The following is a 24,012-nucleotide window of genomic DNA, read 5'->3' on the forward strand; positions in this document are numbered from 1 at the left end:
GCTGCGCCTTGGGGGCGTGCCCTGGTGGGTTGTACCCACCTCGGGTGCCCCCCGGGCCGCCTCTTTGCTCTATAAATACCCCAATATTTCAGAAACCTTAGGGGAGTCGACAAAAATCAATTCTAGCTGCCGCAGAGTCCAGAACCACCAGATCCAATCTAGACACCATCACGGAGGGGTTCACCACTTCTATTGGTGCCTCTCCGATGATGCGTGGGTAATTCATTGTAGACCTTCGGGTCCGTAGTTAGTAGCTAGATGGCTTCCCCTCTCTCGCTGGATTCTCAATACAATGGTCTCTTGGAGATCCATATGATGTAACTCTTTTTGCGGTATGTTTGTTGGGATCAGATGAACTTTGAGTTTATGATCAGATCTATCTTTCTATATCCATGAAAGTTATTTGAGTTTCTTTGATCTCTTATATGCACGATTTCTTATAGCCTGATAACCCACAAGTATAGGGGATCGCAACAGTTTTCGAGGGTAGAGTATTCAACCCAAATTTATTGATTTGACACAAGGGGAGCCAAAGAATATTCTCAAGGGTTAGCAATTGAGTTGTCAATTCAACCACACCTGGATAATTTAATATCTGCAGCAAAGTATTTAGTAGCAATGTAGTATGGAAGTAACGGTAACGGTGGCAAAGGTAGCAGTAGCAGTTTTGTAGTAAGTGTAAAAGTGGCAACGGAAAAGTAACTAAGCAAGAGCAATATGTGAAAAGCTCGTAGGCATTGGATCGGTGATGGATAATTATGTCGGATGCGATTCCTCATGCAATAGTTATAACATAGGGTGACACAGAACTAGCTCCAATTCATCAATGTAATGTAGGCATGTATTCCAAATATAGTCATATGTGATTATGGAAAAGAACTTGCATGACATCTTTTGTCCTAGCCTCCCGTGGCAGCGGGGTCCTATCGGAAACTAAGGGATATTAAGGCCTCCTTTTAATAGAGTACCGGACCAAAGCATTAACACTTAGTGAATACATGAACTCCTCAAACTACGATCATCACCGGGAGAGGTCCCAATTATTGTCACTTCGGGGTTGCCGGATCATAACACATAGTAGGTGACTATTGACTTGCAAGATAGGATCAAGAACGCACATATATTCATGAAAACACAATAGGTTCAGATCTGAAATCATGGCACTCGGGCCCTAGTGACAAGCATTAAGCATGGCAAAGTCATCGCAACATCAATCTCAGAACATAATGGATACTAGGGATCAAACCCTATCAAAACTAACTCGATTACATGGTAAATCTCATCCAACACATCACCGTCCAGCAAGCCTGCGACGGAATTACTCACGCACGGCGGTGAGCATCATGAAATTGGTGATGGAGGAAGGTTCATGATGACGATGGCGACGGATTCCCCTCTCCGGAGGCCTGAATGGACTCCAGATCAGCCCTCCCGAGAGAGATTAGGGCTTGGCGGCGGCTCCGTATCGTAAAACGCGATGAATCCTTCTCCTTGATTTTTTTCTCCCTGAACATGAATATATAGAGTTGGAGTTGAGGTCGGTGGAGCACCAGGGGGCCCACGAGGCAGGGGAGCGCGCCCAGGGGGGTGGGCGCGCCGCCACCCTCATGGACAGGGTGTGGGCCCCCTGGCCTTGATTCTTTTGCCAGTATTTTTTATTAATTCTAAAAATATTCTCAGTGAAGTTTCAGCTCATTCCGAGAACTTTTATTTTTGCACAAAAATAACACCATGGCAATTCTGCTGAAAACAACGTCAGTCCGGGTTAGTTCCATTCAAACCATCCAAGTTAGAGTCCAAAACAAGGGCAAACGTGTTTGGAAAAGTAGATACGATGGAGACGTATCAACTCCACCAAGCTTAAACCTTTGCTTGTCCTCAAGCAATTCAGTTGACAAACTAAAAGTGATAAAGAAAAACTTTTACAGACTCTGTTTGCTCTTGTTGTTGCAAATATGTAAAGCCAGCATTCAAGTTTTCAGCAAAGATTATGAACTAACCATATTCACAATAACATTTAGATCTCATGTTTACTCATATCAATGGCAAAATCAACTAGCGAGCAATAATAATAAATCTCGGATGACAACACTTTCTCAAAACAATGATAATATGATATAACAAGATGGTATCTCGCTAGCCCTTTCTGAGACCGCAAAACATAAATGCAGAGCACCTCTGAAGATCAAGGACTGACTAAACATTGTAATTCATGGTAAAAGAGATCCAGTCATAGTCATACCCAATATAAATTAATAGTAATGGATGCAAATGGCAGTGGTGCTCTCCAACTGGTGCTTTTTAATAAGAGGGTGATGGCTCAACATAAAAGTAAATAGATAGGCCCTTCGCAGAGGGAAGCAGGGATTTGTAGAGGTGCCAGAGCTCGATTTTAAAGCAGAGATAAATAATATTTTGAGCGTCATACTTTCATTGTCAACATAACAACCGAGAGATCTCGATATCTTCCATGCTACACACATTATAGGCTGTTCCCAAGCAGAATGGTAAAGTTTATACTCCCCCACCATCAACAAGCATCAATCCATGGCTTGCCCAAAACAACGGGTGCCTCCAACTAACAACAGTCCTGGGGGAGTTTTGTTTGCAATGATTTTGATTTGATTTGCTTAGAGCATGGGACCGGGCATCCCGGTGACTAGCCATTTCCTCGTGAGTGAGGAGCGGAGTCCACTCCTCTTGAGAATAACCCGCCTAGCATGGAAGATACAGACAGCCCTAGTTGATACATGAGCTATTCGAGCATACAAAACAGAATTTCATTTGAAGGTTTAGAGTTTGGCACATACAAATTTACTTGGAACGGCAGGTAGATACCGCATATAGGAAGGTATAGTGGACTCATATGGAATAACTTTGGGGTTTATGGAAGTGGATGCACAAGCAGTATTCCCGCTTAGTACAAGTGAAGGCTAGAAAGATACTGGGAAGCGACCAACTAGAGAGCGACAACAGTCATGAACATGCATTAAAATTAATAAACATTGAGTGCAAGCATGAGTAGGATATAATCCACCATGAACATAAATATTGTGGAGGCTATGTTGATTTTGTTTCAACTACATGCGTGAACATGTGCCAAGTCAAGTCACTCGAATCGTTCAAAGGAGGATACCACCCTATCATACCACATCACAACCATTTTTATAGCATGTTGGCACGCAAGGTAAACCATTATAAACTCCTAGCAAATTAAGCATGGCATGGGCAACTATAATCTCTAATTGTTATTGTAAACATGTTTCATTCATAATAGGCTGAATCAGGAACGATGAACTAATCATATTTACAAAAACAAGAGAGGTCGAGTTCATACCAGCTTCTCTCATCTCAATCAGCCCATCATATATCGTCATTATTGCCTTTCACTTGCACGACCGAACGGTGTGTATAATAATAATAGTGCACGTGCATTGGACAGCTGGAATCTGCAAGCATATGATACAAAGGAGAAGACAAGGTAACATGGGCTCTTTGTTAAATCAACAATAATGCATATATGAGCCACTTCAACATTTTCATTATGGTCTTCTCCTCTCAACCCCCAAAGGAAAGAAAAGAAATAAAACTATTTACACGGGAAAGCTCCCAACTAGCAAAAGAAGAGCGAGAAATCTTTTTGGGTTTTCTTTTAATTATTACTACTAACATGGAAACTAAACTAGCTAAAAGCTACAACTATTTTTTTGGTTTTCTTAAGGTTTATCAAACACACAAGAAGAAAGCGTAAAAAGGAAAATAAACTAGCATGGATAGTACAATGAAAGAGTATGAGCACCGACAACTGGAATGGGTGTGTGAACATGAATGTAATGTCGGTGAGAAATACGTACTCCCCCAAGCTTAGGCTTTTGGCCTAAGTTGGTTTATGCCCATGGATCAAAGTTGTAGTTGGGGTCGTACTGAGAAGCTGCAGCTATTGCTTCATGAGCTGCATCTTGGAGGCGAGCTGCCTCCGTCCTCCTCTTATACTCGTTCGCCTCCTCCCTGGTTATAATATATCTCCCTTTTGCCTGAAAGTCAAAGAAAGTAGGAGCAGGGAGAGCAACATGGAAAGTGCGGCGCCTGTCAAACATTAGTCGGTACTGGAGAGGCTGTTCATTCCTCTCAATAAATTGATGGTGAACCATAGCATCATAATCTAGATAAGCGGGAGGCAATTCCATATCATTTTCAGGTATGGGTATCTCAAGAAAATTAGCCACACTGGTTGCATAAATCCCACCAAATAAGTGTCCACTTCAACCATTATTATGCAACCTTCGTGCAACAATGGCCCCCAAGTTATATTGTTTATCTCCTAAAATAGCACTCTTGAGAACACTAAGATCAGGAACACACATGTGACATGCCTCATCCTTACCGTTTATGCATCTACCTATAGAGAGAGCAAAATAATGTATAGCAGGAAAATGAATGCTCCCTATGGTAGCTTGTGTTATTTCTCTAGATTCCCCCATAGTGATACTAGCTAGAAAAATATTTAAACTCAGATTTGCGAGGTTCACTAGCACTACCCCACTGCGGAAGTTTACAAGCATTATTGAAATCTTCTAAGTCCATAGTATAAGATTTACCATAGAGATCAAACAGGATAGTGTGAGAATTACGTGAAGATGAAAATTTGAACCTTCTCACAAAGGAATCAGTTAGGTGATAATACTGAGGGCACTTATCTAGCATGAAGCCCTCGAGTTTAGCATTACGCACATATGCATCAAATTCCTCCTTAATTCCTACTCGAACCATGAAATCTTCTGACGGCCATTTACAAGGCCGCACTTGAGCTTCTCTTGGTGGTTCATGGTCCGGCTCACGCATTGCGGGCTTGGGTCCTTGCTTCCTTGAAGAACCACCTTGGTACATTTTCCTAAACATATTTCTCCCTCTGAAAAATTTCTGAAAATTTTAGTAACTCAAAATAAAAGTGAACCAAACTCAACAAAATTGATAGCAACTACTCCCACAAGTGCCTAGAGACTATATCATGCATTAGAACTACTTGGGACCATATAAATTTGACATGCAAGCTCAAGAACAGGGTCACCTAGGCAGCAAAAATTTGCAATGAATAAAGCACCAGAACAAAACTAATTGGACCATTGGAGGAGTCACATACCGGACAACAATCCCCCAAAGCAGTTTTGTGAGTGGAGCTTTGAGCAAGGAGATTAAAATCGCAGCAAGATGAGCTAGAACTCGTGCTTGAGCTGGTTGGTGACTTTTTTGGGAGGAAGAAGGAGTGTGTGTGGTGGCTGGAATAAGTGGAGAGGGGCCACCAGGGGCTCACGAGGCAGGGGGCGCGCCGGGGGGGTGGGCGCGCCCTGGACCCTCGTGGCCAAGTGCTTGCTCCCCCTGATGTGTTCTCAGTGCCAGATATTCTCAACTATTCTAGAAAAAATCATATTTCATTTTCGGGACATTTGGAGAACTTCTATTTTCAGGGTATTTTTTATTGCACGGGTAATTCAGAAAACAGACATAAAATACTATTTTTGCTTTATTTAATCTAAATAACAAAAAGTAAAAGGAGGGTACAGAAGGTTGTGCTTTCTAACTTCATCCATCTCGTGTTCATCAAAAGGAATCCACTAACAAGGTTGATCTAGTCTTGTTAACAAACTCATTCCGAATCGCATGAAACCGGAGAATTTTTGAATAGCACTAGGTTACCTCAAAAGGGATATGCACATCCCCAACAATAATAATATCATATTTCTTCTTGACAGTAGGAAGAGGAAATTCAAAACCTCCAATAAAAATTGATGGAATTTTTCCAATAGAGTTTATACTGTGGACTTGAGGTTGTTTCCTCGGAAAGTGTACCGTATGCTCATTACCATTAACATGAAAAGTGACATTGCCTTTGTTGCAATCAATAACAGCCCCTGCAGTATTGAAAAACGGTCTACCAAGGATAATCGACATACTATCGTCCTCGGGAATATCAAGTATAACAAAGTCCGTTAAAATAGTAACGTTTGCAACCACAACAGGCACATCCTCACAAAAACCGACAGGTATAGCAGTTGATTTATCGGCCATTTGCAAAGATATTTCAGTAGGTGTCAACTTATTCAAATTAAGTCTACGATATAAAGAGAGAGGCATAACACTAACACCGGCTCCAAGATCACATAAAGCAGTTCTAACATAGTTTCTTTTAATGGAGCAAGGTATAGTTGGTACTCCTGGATCTCCAAGTTTCTTTGGTATTCCGCCCTTAAAAGTATAATTAGCAAGCATGGTGGAAATTTCAGCTTCCGGTATCTTTCTCTTATTTGTAACAATATCCTTCATATACTTAGCATAAGGATTCATTTTAAGCATATCAGTCAAACGCATACGCAAAATGATAGGTCTAATCATTTCAGCAAAGTGCTCAAAATCCTCATCATCCTTTTTCTTGGATGGTTTGGCAGGAAAGGGCATGGGTTTCTGAACCCATGGTTCTCTTTCTTTACCGTGCTTCCTAGCAACGAGGTCTCTCTTATCATAACGTTGATTCTTTGATTGTGGGTTATCAAGATCAACAGCAGGTTCAATCTGTACATCATTGTTATTGCTAGGCTGAGCATCATCATTAACATTATCACTAGGTTCACGTTCATCACCTGATTGTGTTTCAGCATCAGAAATAGAAATATCATTGGGATTCTCAGGTGTGTCAACAACATGTTCACTAGAAGCATGCAAAGTCCTATCATTTTTCTTTTTCTTCTTTTTAGAAGGACTAGGTGCATCAACATTAGTTCTCCGAGAATCTTGCTCAATTCTCTTAGGGTGGCCCTCAGGATACAAAGGTTCCTGAGTCATTTTACCCCCTCTAGTCACAAATCTAATAGCATTATCATTCTTCTTATTATTTAATTCATTTTGCAAATCATTTTGAGCTTTCAGTACTTGTTCTACTTGAGTGGTAACCATAGAAGCATGTTTACTAATGAGTTTAAGTTCACCTTTAACACTAGACATATAATGACTCAAGTGTTCAATCATATAAGCATTTCGTTTCAATTGTCTACCAACATAAGCATTGAAGTTTTCTTGTTTAACAATAAAATTATCAAACTCATCTAAGCATTGGCTAGCAGACTTGTAGCGAGGAATATCACCTTCATCAAATCTATAGAGAGAATTTACCTTTATTACCTGTGTCGGGTTATCAAGACCATGTATTTCTTCAACAGGCGGCAGATTAAGACCATGTATTTCTTCAATAGGAGGTAAATTCTTAACCTCATATGCTTTAATACCCTTTTCCTTCATAGATTTCTTTGCCTCTTGCGTATCTTTAGGACTGAGAAATAGAATACCCCTTTTCTTCGGAGTTGGCTTAGGAGTTGGTTCAGGAAGTGTCCAATTATTTTCATTAGTCAACATATTATTCAATAGCAATTCAGCTTGATCAACAGTTCTTTCCCTGAAAACACAACCAGCACAACTAACCACGTGGTCTCTGGAAGCATCGGTTAGTCCATTATAAAAGATATCAAGTATTTCATTTTTCTTGAGAGGATGATCAGGCAAAGCATTAAGTAATTGGAAAAGCCCCCGCCCCAAGCTCGTGGGAGACTCTCTTCTTCAATTTGCACAAAATTATATATTTCCCTTAAAGCAGCATGTTTCTTATGAGCGGGGAAATATTTAGCAGAGAAGTAATAAATCATATCCTGGGGACTACGCACACAACCAGGATCAAGAGAATTAAACCATGTTTTAGCATCACCCTTTAATGAGAACGGGAATAACATAAGAATATAATAGTAACGAGTTTTCTCATCATTAGTGAATAGGGTGGCTATATCATTTAATTTAGTAAGATGTGCGACAACAGTTTCAGATTCATAGCCATAAAAAGGATCAGATTCAACCAAAGTAATAATCTCAGGATCAACAGAGAAATCATAATCCTTATCAGTAACACAGATAGGTGAAGTAGCAAAAGCAGGGTCATATTTCATTCTAGCATTCAGAGATTTTTCTTTCAGCTTAGCTAATAATTTCTTAAGATCATTTCTATCATTGCAAGCAAGAAAGTCTCTAGCAGTTTATTCATCCATAACATAACCCTCAGGCACAACAGACAATTCATATCTAGGGGAAGAATCTTCATCATAACTTTCATCAATATTATCAGTTTCAATAATTACATTCTCTCTAGCCCTAGCAAGTTGTTCATCAAGAAATTCACCTACTACCACAGTAGTATCAAGCATAGAAGTAGTTTCATCATAAGTACCATGCATAGCAGAAGTGGCATCATCAATAACATGCGACATATCAGAATTAATAGCAGAAGCAGGTTTAGGTGTCGCAAGCTTACTCAAAACAGAAAGTGAATCAAGTGCAGAGCTAGATGGCAGTTCCTTACCCCCCCTCGTAGTTGAGGGAAAAATCTTAGTTCTTTCGTCTTTCAAGTTCCTCACAGTGACCAGCAGATATAAATCCCAAGTGAATCAAAGAATAGAGCTATGCTCCCCAGCAACGGTGCCAGAAAATAGTCTTGATAACCCACAAGTATAGGGGATCGCAACAGTTTTCGAGGGTAGAGTATTCAATCCAAATTTATTGATTCGACACAAGGGGAGCCAAAGAATATTCTCAAGTGTTAGCAATTGAGTTGTCAATTCAACCACACCTGGATAACTTAATATCTGCAGCAAAGGATTTAGTAGCAAAGTAATATGAAAGTAACGGTAACGGTGGCAAAGGTAGCAGTAGCAGTTTTGTAGTAAGTGTAACAATGGCAACGGAAAGTAACTAAGCAAGAGAAAAATGTGAAAAGCTCATAGGCATTGGATCAGTGATGGAGAATTATGTCGGATGCGATTCCTCATGCAATAGTTATAATATAGGGTGACACAGAACTAGCTCCAATTCATCAATGTAATGTAGGCATGTATTCCGAATATAGTCATACGTGCTTATAGAAAAGAACTTGCATGACATCTTTTGTCCTACCCTCCCATGGCAGCGGGGTCCTATCGGAAACTAAGGGATATTAAGGCCTCCTTTTAATAGAGTACCGGACCAAAGCATTAACACTTAGTGAATACATGAACTCCTCAAACTACGGTCATCACCGGGAGTGGTCCCGATTATTGTCACTTCGGGGTTGCCGGATCATAACACATAGTAGGTGACTATTGACTTGCAAGATAGGATTAAGAACTCACATATATTCATGAAAACATAATAGGTTCAGATCTGAAATCATGGCACTCGGGCCCTAGTGACAAGCATTAAGCATGGCAAAGTCATAGCAACATCTATCTCAGAACATAATGGATACTAGGGATCAAACCCTAACAAAACTAACTCGATTACATGGTAAATCTCATCCAACCCATCACCACCCAGCAAGCCTACGATGGAATGACTCGCGCACGGCGGTGAGCATCATGAAATTGGTGATGGAGGAAGGTTCATGATGACGATGGCGACGGATTGCCCTCTCTGGAGCCCCGAACGGACTCCAGATCAGCCCTCCCGAGAGAGATTAGGGCTTGGCGGCGGCTCCGTATCGTAAAACGCGATGAATCCTTCTCCTTGATTTTTTTCTCCCCGAACGTGAAAATATAGAGTTGGAGTTGAGGTCGGTGGAGCAACAGGGGGCCCACGAGGCAGGGGGGGCGCGCCCAGGGGGGTGGGCGCGCCCCCCACCCTCGTGGACAGGGGTGGGCCCCCTGGCCTTGATTCTTTCGCCAGTATTTTTTATGAATTCCAAAAGTATTCTACGTGAAGTTTCAGGTCATTCCGAGAACTTTTATTTTTGCACAAAAATAACACCATGGCAATTCTGCTGAAAACAGCGTCAGTCCAGGTTAGTTCCATTCAAATCATGCAAGTTAGACTCCAAAACAAGGGCAAAAGTGTTTGGAAAAGTAGATACGATGGAGACGTATCTAGCCTCGTATTTCTTCTCCGATATTTGGGTTTTGTTTGGCCAACTTGATCTATTTATCTTGCAATGGGAAGAGGTGCTTTGTAGTGGGTTAAATCTACGGTGCTTGATCCCAGTGACAGAAGGGGAACTGACACGTATGTATCGTTTCTACTAAGGATAAAACGATGGGATCTATCTCTACATAGATAGATCTTGTCTACATCATGTCATCGTTCTTATTGCATTACTCCGTTTATCCATGAACTTAATACACTAGATGCATGCTGGATAGCGGTCGATGTGTGGAGTAATAGTAGTAGATGCAGGCAGGAGTCGGTCTACTAATCTTGGACGTGATGCCTATATAATGATCATTGCCTGGATATCGTCATGATTATTTGAAGTTCTATCAATTGCCCAACAGTAATTTGTTTACCCACCGTTTGCTATTTTTCTCGAGAGAAGCCACTAGTGAAACCTCCGGCCCCCGGGTCTCTTTCTCATATTATTTGCCTTTGCGGTCTATTTTCCTTTGCTTTTATTTTTACATCTATTAAACCAAAAATACAAAAATACCTTGCTGCGTTTTATTATTATTTATTTTATTTGGCGTTCGATCTTTCAATCTACTACAATTTGTTTCACGTCTGTTCGCCAATTTCTAGTGCCGTTACCCGAAAGGGATTGACAACCCCTTTTACACGTCGGGTTGCGAGTATTTGTTATTTGTGTGCAGGGGTTGTTTACGTTGTGTTGCTTGGTTCTCCTACTGGTTCGATAACCTTGGTTTCATCACTGAGGGAAATTCCTACCACTGATGTGCTGCATCATCCCTTTCTCTTTGGGGAAATACAAACGTAGCTTCAAGCCGCCATCACACCCCCCCATGGTAGGTGTCCGAATAGGAGAAGGAGAAGAGGGGGTTCGACCCCCCTTCCTTCTCTTCTTCCCCCTTCCTTTCTTCTCTGGTGGAAAAAGGAAAGGGGGTGCCACTTGGGGAAACCCCAAGTAGGATTCGGATCCTACTTGGGGTGCCCCCTGGCTGCCTCCCCTCCCCTCCCACCTATATATATGTGGGGAGTGGGCGCCTAGAACACACAACATCAATTAGCCGTGTGCGGCACCCCCTCCACAGTTTACACCCCCGGTCATATCTTCGTAGTGCTTAGGTGAAGCCCTGCGCGGATCTCTTCACCATCACCGTCACCACGCCGTCGTGCGATGGAACTCATCTTCTACCTCGACAGCTTGCTGGATCAAGAAGGCGAGGGACGTCACCAAGCTGAACATGTGCAGAACTCGGAGGTATCGTAAGTTCGGTACTTGATCGGTCGGAGCTAGAAGAAGTTCGACTACATCAACCGCGTTGTCAAACCCTTCCGCTTACAGTCTATGAGGGTACGTAGACACACTCTCCCCCTCGTTGCTATGCATCTCCATGGATAGATCTTTGCGTGTGCGTAGAATTTTTTTTGTTTTCCATGCAACGATTCCCAACTGCATGCTGGATAGCAGTCGATGTGTGGAGTAATACTAGTAGATGCAGGCAGGAGTCGGTCTACTTGTCATGGACGTGATGTCTATATTCATGATCACTGCCTTAGATGTCATCATAATTATTCGCTTTTCTATCAATTGCTCAATAGTAATTTGTTTACCCACTGTATGCGTTCTTTCAAGGGAGAAGCCTCTAGTGAAAGCTATGGCCCCCAGGTCTATTCTTATTGTATTATTTTCAGATCTATAAAACCAAAAACACAGAAATACCTTGCTCCAATTTATTTACCTTTACCTTATTTTGCACATTTATTTATCTTTTGTACCTATCTCTAACAGATCTCATCCTTGCAAGTAACCGTGAAGGGATTGACAACTCCTTTATCGCGTTGGGTGCAAGTATTAGTTTGTTTGTGCAGGTGCTATCATTGGAGACTTGTGTGTTCCTCCTACTGGATTGATACCTTGGTTCTTAACTGAGAGAAATACTTATCTCTACTTTGCTGCATCATCCTTTCATCTTCAAGGGAAAAACCAACGGAAGCTCAAGAAGTAGCAGCCCGCCGCTCGGCCTCCGCTCGGGCCAGCCCCCTCCGGTGCCCCTCCGCCCCTGCCGACACCACCATCGACCTCCTAGTTCTTCCCCGAACCTCCCCAGCCTCAATCCCGAGAAAGTGGTCGCCGGAATTGCCGACTTCGCCGACGGCTGAAGCCCGCTGCCGCCGGAGACGAAAGGGGCGACGTCATCCGGCCATCTCCCGACGAGCTGCGGGTACAGGCGTGCCCGTCGTCATCTTCCCGGTCCATCCCCGTCGTCGCCTCTACGCTGGCGAACGGCGGCCGGTGAGTTGCCATCCCTCTGTGCCCCCCTCTCTCTCTTCAAAACCTGCCAGAAGGGCCCCACCTGTCAGCCTCAGTGTCAGCTCCGAATCGTTTTAAAGTGAAAACATATTCGGGGAAGGCGCCTTCGACGTCACCCGTTCCAGAGATTTTCTGCAAATTCAATTTAATTCAAATTTAAATCCAATTTGACCACAGCTTTGACCTTGAATATCTCCTAAACTACAAGTCCAAATGAATCAATTCTTTTTGCATTATTTTTCTTTTGGGCTCCTTTATTTTCTGGTAGAATTTGGTATTTTTATCTTCTATCTAGAATTTCTGGACAGAAGAAAATGCATTATGTGATATTTACAAATGCTTTCAAAAATGTTTTCCGGGATGTTTTAAGTTGCTTGATGAAGACGAGGAACTTTCACTACTCCCTTGGAGCAAGGCAAGCCACACCCTCCATTGTCATGATTGCAATGCAATGCCATGGTTTATTTAATAAACTTGCTTAAAATTTGCATTAGTTAAATATGAATTATTCATGGCATTTCTTGGAGTATTATTTGATCTTGCTACTGCCATGATGATGCTTGGATTTCTAGGACTAATGCTTTGCAGATCGAGGATGACATGTTGCCATTGGGTTCCTAGGAGATATTATTATTATTTTCATCATGATCATATTGGATATTATGCATTGAAGTATTATTTGGATTTAATGCTACCATATTGATCTATGATTAGCATCTTGATATTGTCACTTGGATATTAGCATCATTATATTTGGATTCATCATGATATTAGTTCTATGCTATCCTTGAAGTTCATTATGATTTGGTTATATTATTCTTTGGTTTATTAGATGGATATTACTATGATTTGGATCACAGGTTGATATATGATATTGGAGTAACAGTTTTTATAGATATTCATTGGGGAAAAATTCCGTTATTTCATTGGTCAGGTGCCACCAAATCGAGCTCACCAGTGCAGCCACACTTGCCTGGATGGGGAGGCCCTAATTCGGTCTATTGTCATGCCTCTCGCCTGTTCCTCCAACTAGGGAAGGTTATGTGTGCGTGCTACCCTGGCCCGGTAGGCAGCGATAACCTTGTGTTCCCGAGTTGTATGGATCCATTGTCCCCGTTTGGGGCTTTATTGTTTTGTTTTGCCACGATGGTGGCCGACCACGAAGGTGACAGATGTCTAGAGTGGGCATCGGGGGCCACCCATGACTTAGCCCAAAGGGGAGTTTGTCGGAGTGACCGGGAGAGTGTCATGCAATAGATTTGTTTTGTTGGAATGTCGTTGGTCCACCCGAATGGGAGCACGAGGCCATGAATTCCGTGGTGTGGGTACAATGTACTATCATCTTGAGAGTGTACAAATTATCGATAGCCGCGTCCTCGGTCATGGACACAGTTCGTACTAGATCACACCGTTCGATCAACACTCACGATGACGGAGTAACTTATAAGATGACTTATATTTATATGTGAGCAAGTAACAGTTTGGCAGGATGTCTTTGATGATACTAGGATGATCTTGAGGATGATCGTCAGATTGTGATGTGGTCACGCGGTGATCACAAAGATGTATTGATCACAAGGTGATCCGGGTGATATATTAATTCAAATGGATATATGTTGAATAAGCATTCGGACAATGTTGAACATGTATACAAAAAGACGCCGATAAGTGCCACACGTGTGGGCGTTAGGGGGTTCTGCCCACACATTTTGTGTGGAGTATAAGAGGAACAGCCCACACACCTACGTGTGAGCAAAACAAATAATGCCCACACACCTCTTTTTTCCCCTCCCGATCCCTCTCACACGCGTGCGTGTGGGCGAAATAGATAACGCCCACACGCTTCGTATGTCAGGCCCCGTACCTCGTGGTCCCGCACGCCCCGCGTGACAGTCACCGCGCGCCCGCAGTTGCCATGGTCCAGACCCTCGTCCATGTTCGTTTAACTGCAGTTGCCATGTCGTTGAACTACGGTTGCCATGTCGGACACCTACAGTTGCCATGGTTGCTGAACTGTAGTTGCCATCTCATGTCAAAAGTTCCAGATGCCATTTTTGGGCAACTACGGTTGTTGTCATCTATGGTCTGGTTTACTATAGTTGCCATGATTTGAAAACTTTAGGGGTTTGCGACCTACTAATACTAGGCAGTTGCCGTGTAGCGCTACGAAAAGACATGGCAAAACAAACATGTTCGGGTAAAAAAAGAGTTGCCATCTGCTTACAAGCACGCTAGGGCAGTTGCCGTGTACCCTGCAAAATACATGGCAACTGACATGTTCGGGTAAAAAAATAGAGTTGCCACCTGGTTATAAAGCACACTACGGCAGTTGCCATGTACACTGCAAAACACATGGCAAGTGGCAACTTGGGTGTGGGAGATGAGACGGGCGTGTGGGCGAGACGGCAAATGCCCACACACCAGCCCTTGTGCGTCAGTAGAAAATGGCGTGTGGGCGAACTGCTGAACGCCCACACACCAGCCCCTCACGTGTGGTGAAACGGCTGTGTGGGCGACCGGGTGAATGCCCACACACCAGCCCAGTTCTACGTGACACTAGAAAAAAGTCATGATTCGTGCGCTCGCAAACAGACGCGGATCCACGCGTGTGGCGAGTTGCAAACGCCCACACGTGTGGGCGTTAGACTTTTCGATACAAAAAATGTTGACCTCTTGTTATGAAAATGTAGAGTGAAATTGAAACCAAACATAAGAAAAAGAAAAAATGGAGAAGAAAAAAAGAAAAGCAAAGAAAAAACGGAGAAGAAAAAAAGAAAACCAAACAAGAAATGGAGAAAAAAAAAATGAAAAACCAGTAAAACCGGAGAAAAATAGAGAGGATGGGGAGAAATGGAGCATTGCCGGTAGAAAAACTTTTTTTTTTCATAATCGTCACTCTCTAGTCTCTAGCCGCCTGAAACTGAATATATTAATTGGATCTATGCTAACAAGTCTGGAACCGGTCAAGTCGGGAAGGAGGACCAAAGAATACACATCCAGAGCTACGAAGTGTCAACCCAATATATATCATTGCATCGCACATCCGAGAGCATATACTATTTGGCGTTTCTTTTCCTGGGAAAGAGAAAGAACAGCGCCTCATAAGTTCAAACGCTGGACTGTTTTTTTTTTTGCATGGTTGAGAAAAAGATTGAAGCCTGATATGATAAACATAGTGTTAAGCTGGACTCGTTCTTTCGTGGAATTTGTGAGTTGCTTCCTCAATAGCGGCTAGAATTCCTTAGGCCTCCTTTGGTTCTTAAGATAGGAATGTCATAGCAATAGAAAAAGCGCAGGGAGTGAGATGACACGTACCTCAATTCCTATACGAAAAGAGATGTCATTTGATGCATAAAATATAATTTTTTCATTGAATTTAGGCTAATGTTCTTTTTCCCTTTGAAATGTGAAGGATTGGATTCTATTCAACATAGGAATAGAAATCCATTCCTACAAACTAAATGGTTTCAAAGGAATTTTCCTTCGGAAATCCTACCCTATAGAATTCCTACGAAATCGAAAAGGAGGCCTTAATGGTGCAAGAACGGAACCAATTTATCTCCCACGCGAGAGCAAGAGGATGCCTTATTATCGACAACGTCTGCCCTTCCTCATGATTATGCAACCCAATAATCATATATAGTTTTCAACAAAGCAATCATGAATGCAGGAAGAGAAGAAGTTTTTTCTCCACATGCATTCAAACTACTGCATTTGCATAAAATTTGTAGGTTCATGCACGGATTTTTCTACTATCGTCCACACATGGACTAACGATTCACCGCCATGCATTTTTCTTGGAAAGTAAGCACAAGGCCAGGTAGAGCCAAGCAGTGGAGCGGGGAGAACTCTTTTGGAGTAGTCTTTGGCGGCTGGATACGAAATACAAGTGTTGACTTGGTGGAAGGTATGGCTATACAACTGTGGCGGTAGCGTTTTCGGTGGGCCGACAATCTCTGGTGGTGAGGTTTCGATGGTCGTGATACCATCTGCAAGTACGTGGGCGGCAGCGGCGACCTTCTGCATCCCAACTAGGCGATCGTCCATTCTGTCGCTCAGATGGAACCATGGTCCTGCGCTGCTAGGCGACTGTCACAATAGGACGGAGGGTCTTGGACATTCAGATCCCGTGGGAGCAACGAGTATGTTTTGCCGACTAATTCTGCCGCCATAGACGAGGATGGCAGAGCATGAGGACGGTGCAGGGCAGGCAGATTGTGTCCAATTAGAATATTGGCTGTGCTGCTGACCTTCCTCCCCGCCAATTTTTGCCCCACGTGTGACGGCAACCTTCGCCATACCGAGCCTTTGTTGGTGACTGACACTTGCAGTGGCTTGACTGCATGCTTGTGCGGGCATGGTCTTTAATTGTGTGGCATCTCACATCAAGATTGCGCTACGCATTATAGTTGTTGTGATCGCAAAACGTGGTGATGCTAACACATGTTGACTTCAATTTGGTGGTACTTCTCGAGTACCCGGTCTCAAACTTCGTGGTGAAAACTCAAGGTCTTACCCGAATTGGTTATACCTGACAATGATGGTGTTTTTGCGTTTTTACCTTGTTGAAGGCATTGCTCGGACCTTATCTTCAGGGTGAAAACTCTGGATTTGAGCTTTGATGGTTGGATCTGGGGACGACGGATCGTGAACGTCATTTCCTTCCCGGAGGCGTGTGCTGGAGACCTTTCCTCGATATCATTGTGATGTCAACATACGGTTTGTGCAAAATAGTCATTGTTCTACTTCGCTGATCGTTGTTTTCATCACTTTAGTGTTTTTTTCCTCCGCCTAGAGAGTGCTTCAATCATGTATGACTTTGCTCTTTATCGACTTGATTCTCTGAGTGTGTGCACTAGTATTGATTGTGTGCATACTAGTCATGCAACGGTCGGGTGTCAGCTCATTATGTTTGTATCCTTTTAATGCCTAATTTTGAGTCAATAAAATTCACTCTTTGTTAATAAAAAGTGAGCCAAATTGTGGCCTCGAAAAAAACGAGCTTGATCAAGCTATGGGTGGGGGAGTGGGAGGGGGAGGGGCCACAAACAACCCTATCAAAAAGAACTAAAGGGCCACGTTGCCGTACACGCAAGCTCATTATGTGGAATTACGAGGCAGGGGCACAAAGCCCTAAAGACGTTTGGAAGGCAGCAACATGTGTTTGGAACAAAGTGAGCTGATCAAGTCAAAAAAATTATATGGCGTACGTTACATGGCACTCTCCCATGCCGGGCAACACTCGCTAATAGACATATGAAGGTTTCACCCTTTTGCCCTACTTGCTCTCAGGGTGTAGAAGACACGAAACACATGCTTTTCCTATGTACTAAAGCAAAGGAGGTCTGGAAGAGACTAGGGATGGAGGACATTATTGATAGAGCCTATGAGGTTGATTGTGCTGGAGAGGCGATATTGGAATACCTTTTACTTCTTCCAGATCAAGATTTGCGTATTATGGGGTACCCAAATGCATGAGAAATGATAGCTATTTCAACTTGGTATCTATGCACTAGTGCAGAACCGGGCTTTAGCGCCGGTTCGTAAGGGCCTTTAGTGCCGCAACCGGCACTAAGAGTGGAGACTAAAGGCCCCCCCCCTTTTAGTACCGGTTCGGCACGCCGAACCGGCGCTAACGTGCCACCACGTGGCACGAGCCAGGCCCGGGTGCGTGTAGGACATTAGTACCGGTTGGTAACACCAACCGGTACTAAATGTTTGGGTGTGTTCTGGTTTTAATTTTTATTTTTCCTTTAGTTTTGTGGTTTCAATTTAATTTAGTGATTGTTTTACATTATAATGAGTTGTTAAATCATTAGGTGAAAGTACCGCGGATTAGTTTCGACTGGATGCATGTGGATCCTAGCTAAGTGATCAAGTATATGCCATATCCATATTACTTTGATCACTTAGTGATCTAAGTAATATGGATATGGCATATACTTGATCACTTAGCTAGAATCCATCCAGTTGAAACTAATATGCGGTTTCTTTCGTAAATGATATAATAACTCATCATCATCATCATATTAATATAAAAACTCTTGCATCATATCATGACCAACAACAGTATATACTAGCTAGCAAAGATATCATCGAGTTCAACATGGTCATGATATTATAAGCGTTCATAACACCACCAAAGCAAATCACTCTTTGAGATTAAGTTCAGGACGAAGAACACGGACACGCATGAGAGGACAACAAGTACTAAGAGCATGATAACTAGCTAAATCACTCATGCTGCTCTCTCTCGGGTAAAATAGCATAGAACATGTATAGCTCTCCTGATTTATCATATTGGAGCATGCAGATGAACCTGTCTCCTAATCGTGGGCTGCGCTTCTGATTGCTGCCCCCTAGTACTTCTCTGCGATCGTTAACAATTTTGCTCCAATCTTTCACTATTAAGCATTCATCGCTTTCAGAAATCCTGAATGCACTCATGTGCACTGTAGGATATCTCGGCCGTAAGCTAACAATTGACATGCGACCTTTAGTCTCGATCCACTAAGGCACAACTGTCATCGGGAGTCCCTGTTGAAGAACATCGTATAGTAATTAATATACTTAGCAATGAAAGTTTAGCTTGAAAAATAATGTATGCAAAAGATGCACTGAGGACTAATAGTAAAAATCTTACCATCTTTCCTAAATACATGTGACCGTAGTTCAATACGATCACTATTGGTCGCACGTTTTGAGTACTAAGATTTTCAAATTCAGGAAAATGATTTCTCTTAACAGCATCAAGATCCTCAAGCCATGAAACATAATGACTTATCTCCTCGCAGTTTAGTTCAGCTCTTAGTAGGTCATGTCTACCAACCGCCGGACATGTTTGCTTGAATGGAAATAAGCTGTCAATAGAAATTAGTTGTCAACTATTTTTGAATAAACAATATCAAAGACATTAATATGGTTGAGAAACTCACATAATGGTAGAACTGGAGGCGTCTGCACATCGACCCAGATGTCTCTATTACCTTCAATATCATCTTCCGGATGAATATCAAAGGTGATAACCATATCAGGCTCAAATACATAAGCTTTGCATAGTGCTTGCCAAGTTTTGCATTCAAAATAGGTGTACGTGTCTGCAATGTATAATTTGACGTTGAAAGTATAACCATGCTCGGTCTTCAGGTAAACTCTCTTTACCTCCATAGTTTCCATAGCACTGAAACCTATCTTATCCAAGACAAAAATTCTTGCATGGCAGGGGATGCGCTAGTAGAATAGTGAAAATTTAAAATTATAAGTTGAAGCAAATGAAGCATATATAAGTCATGCTTAATTACGAAAAAAGACTTGTCGTTGTGACTTACTGTATCCACTTCGAAGGTCTCATCCAGCTTGATGCTGAAGCGCCTATCATCAACAAGGAAATTTCTGTCGCACAGGCCGCGCTGGTCTTCACAGAATTCGCACTTAATGAAATCTTTTTCGTCGTCAGACGACATTTCCTATGTTCATATGGGTGAAACATTAAACACTTACTAGTTCTATTAATTCAACTACTTCTATTAGTTCAACTAGTTCTATTAATTCAACTAATTCAACTAAGCATTTAATAAAAATAAACTTGTTCTATTAATTTTCTTACTAAAATAAAGTAGCTAGTTCTATATAATAATATTTTATTTAGATCATCAAATCTCAGATATCTAAATTTTCTTACTAAAAATAAACTAGTTCTATTAATTCAATTAAGAATTTACTAAAAATAAACTAGTTCTATTAATTTTCTTACTAAAAAATATATATAAAGTAGCTATATATAGTAATATTTTAATTAGATCATCAAATCTCATATACCTAAATTTTCTTACTAAAAATAAACTAGTTCTATTAACTCAACAAATTCAACTAAGAATTTACTAAAAATAAACTAGTTATATTAATTTTCTTACTAAAATATATAAAGTAGCTATATATAGTAATATTTTAATTAGATCATCAAATCTCATATACCTAAATTTTCTTACTAAAAATAAACTAGTTCTATTAATTCAACTAGTTCAACTAAGCATTTACTAAAAAATAAACTAGTTATATTAATTCAACAGAAAATTTGACATGCATTCATGTAAACAACAGAAAATAAGTAAAAAAATGTGTGTGTGTGTGTGTGTGTGTGTGTCTGTGTGTGTATGTGTGTGTGTATGTGTGTGTGTACGAGCGGGGCGGCGGCGTACGGGCGGCGGGGACGGCGCGACAGGCGGTGGGCCGGGGGCGACGGCGCGAGACGGCGACACGTACGGGGCGGCGGGCCGGGGGCGACGGGGACGGCGAAGACGGGCGGCGGGCCGGGGACGACGGCGCGGCGGGTCGCGCGACTACGGGGGCCGTCTGGGGCGACGACGACGGCGACTGGGACGGGCTGGGGCGCGACAGGGGCGGCGACGGGGGCGAAGAACAAACTGAAACGAACTGAAAATATTCGTAAGTGGTGCTTATATAGCGGTGGCCATTAGTACCGGTTTGATCCACCAACCGGTACTAAAGGCCTATTTTGGCCAGGCCAAGAGGCGGGAAGAGCAGGCCTTTAGTACCGGTTGGTGGCTCCAACCGGTACTAAAGACCCACCTTTAGTACCGGGTTGGGCTACCAACCGGTACTAAAGGGGGTGCGCTGCCATCCGCGGTGTAGAAAGTTTAGTCCCACCTAGCCGGGCGAAGGGCAGATGCACTGGTTTATAAATCCAGCTGCGGCTGCTACTTTGAACTCCCTTGTAAAGCAGGTTTCTGGGCCTAACTATGGCACGCTGCCCTGTGAGCCTGCTGGCCCTTGTGGGCCTGAATTTCCACCCCCGTGGTCTAGCAGGCCCACTGGGCAGCGCCCCAATAATTGTTTATATAGTTTTTTTCTTTTCTTCTTTATTTATTTTCTTCTATTTATTTCTGAGTAGTTTTTCAAATAGTTTTTTCTTTTCTGCTTTTTTTTATTTTCTTCTATCTATTTCTGATTAGTTTTTTATATAGTTTTTTTCTTTTCCCCAAATCGGTAAATGACTGAAAAATAGCAAATGCTGTCAGAAAGTGTTGAATTTTTTTTATATAGTCTTTTTCTTTTCTTCTTTATTTATTTTCTTCTATTTATATCCGAGTAGTTTTTTATATAGTTTTTTCTTTTCTTCTTTTTTTATTTTCTTCTATTTATTTCTGATTAGTTTTTATATAGTTTTTTCTTTTCCCCAAATCGGTAAATGACTGAAAAATAGCAAATGCTGTCAGAAAGTGTTGAAATTGATGACGTCGCTTTGAATTGTGTGTACGGAATGCAAAAAAGTCTGGAGTTGTAATAAGTTTAAAAATATGAAGTGCTCATGTAACAGATGAGTTCTCATCAGAAATCCTGATACTTCAAAAGAGATCGTCCAGTTTGTACACGAAGTGCGTCCAGTTTTTGCCGTAACCCTCTCTACTCTTTTGCACATGCTATGTGGGTGAAATGAAGATACCATGCCAAGTTTCGACATTTTCAGAGTTCATTTTGTAGTGATTTTCAATCTCACGGTCATTTAGCTCTCTAAACAAATCGGTAAATGACTAAAAAATAGCAAATGATGTCAGAAAGTTTTGAAAATTGATGACGTCGCTTTGAATGGTGTGTACGGAACGCAAAAAGGTCTGGAGTTGTAATAAGTTTAAAAAATGAGTGCCCATGTAACAGATGAGTTCTCGTCAGAAACCCTGATACTTCGAAAGAGATTGTCCAGTTTGTACAAGAAGTGCGTCCAGTTTTTGCCGTAATCCTCTCTACTCTTTTGCATATGCTATGTGGGTGAAATGATGATACCATGCCAAGTTTCGACATTTTCGGAGTTCATTTTGTAGTGATTTTCAATTTCACGGTCATTTAGCTCTCTAAACAAATCGGTAAATGACTAAAAAATAGCAAATGATCTCAGAAAGTTTTGAAAATTGATGACGTCGCTTTGAATGGTGTGTACAGAACGCAAAAAAGTCTGGAGTTGTAATAAGTTTAAAAAAATGAAGTGCCCATGTAACAGATGAGTTCTCGTCAGAAACCCTAATACTTCGAAAGAGATTGTCCAGTTTGTACACGAAGTGCGTCCAGTTTTTGCCGTAACCCTCTCTACTCTTTTGCACATGCAATGTGGGTGAAATGATCATACCATGCCAAGTCTCGACATTTTCAGAGTTCATTTTGTAGTGATTTTCAATTTCATGGTCATTTAGCTCTCTAAACAAATCGGTAAATGAATAAAAAATAGCAAATGATGTCAGAAAGTTTTGAAAATTGATGACGTCGCTTTGAATGGTGTGTACGGAACGCAAGAAATTCTGGAGTTGTAATAAGTTTAAAAAAATGAAGTGCGCATGTAACAGATGAGTTCTCGTCACAAACCCTGATACTTCGAAAGAGATTGTCCAGTTTGTACACGAAGTGCGTCCAGTTTTTGCCGTAACCCTCTCTACTCTTTTTGCAGATGCTATGTGGGTGAAATAATGATACCATGCCAAGTTTCGACATTTTCAGAGTTCATTTTGTAGTGATTTTCAATTTCACAGTCATTTAGCTCTCTAAACAAATCGGTAAATGACTAAAAAATAGCAAATGATGTCAGAAAGTTTTGAAAATTGATGACGTCGCTTTGAATGGTGTGTACGGAACGCAAGAAAGTCTGGATTTGTAATAAGTTTAAAAAATGAAGTGCGCATGGAACAGATGAGTTCTCGTCAGAAACCCTGATACTTCGAAAGAGATTGTCCAGTTTGTACACGAAGTGCGTCCAGTTTTTGCCGTAACCCTCTCTACTCTTTTGCAGATGCTATGTGGGTGAAATGATGATACCATGCCAAGTTTCGACATTTTCAGAGTTCATTTTGTAGTGATTTTCAATTTCACGGTCATTTAGCTCTCTAAACAAATCGGTAAATGACTAAAAAAATAGCAAACGATGTCAGTAAGTTTTGAAAATTGATGACGTCACTTTGAATGGTGTGTACGGAACGCAAAAAAGTCTGGAGTTGTAATAAGTTTTAAAAAATGAAGTGCCCATGTAACAGATGAGTTCTCGTCAGAAACCCTGATACTTCGAAAGAGATTGTCCAGTTTGTACACGAAGTGCGTCCAGTTTTTGCCGTAACCTCTACTCTTTTGCACATGCTATGTGGGTGAAATGATGATACCATGCCAAGTTTCGACATTTTCAGAGTTCATTTTGTAATGCTTTTCAATTTCACGGTCATTTAGCTCTCTAAACAAATCGGTAAATGACTAAAAAATAGCAAATGATGTCAGAAAGTTTTGAAAATTGATGATGTCACATTGAATGGTGTGTACGGACGCAAAAAAGTCTGGAGTTGTAATAAGTTAAAAAAATGAAGTGCCCATGTAACAGATGAGTTCTCGTCAGAAACCCTCATACTTCGAAAAAGATTGTCCAGTTTGTACACGAAGTGCGTCCAGTTTTTGCCGTAACCCTCTCTACTCTTTTGCACATGCTATGTGGGTGAAATGATGATACCATGCCAAGTTTCGACATTTTCAGAGTTCATTTTGTAGTGATTTTCAATTTCACGGTCATTTAGCTCTCTAAACAAATCGGTAAATGACTGAAAAATAGCAAATGATGTCAGAAAGTTTTGAAAATTGATGACGTCGCTTTGAATGGTGCGTACGGAACGCAAAAAAAGTCTGGAGTTGTAATAAGTTTAAAAAAATGAAGTGCCAGTGTAACAGATGAGTTCTCGTCCGAACCCCTGATACTCCGA

The sequence above is a fragment of the Triticum aestivum genome, chromosome 2D, assembly GCF_018294505.1.
Source record: "Triticum aestivum cultivar Chinese Spring chromosome 2D, IWGSC CS RefSeq v2.1, whole genome shotgun sequence".
Classification (NCBI taxonomy): domain Eukaryota; kingdom Viridiplantae; phylum Streptophyta; class Magnoliopsida; order Poales; family Poaceae; genus Triticum; species Triticum aestivum.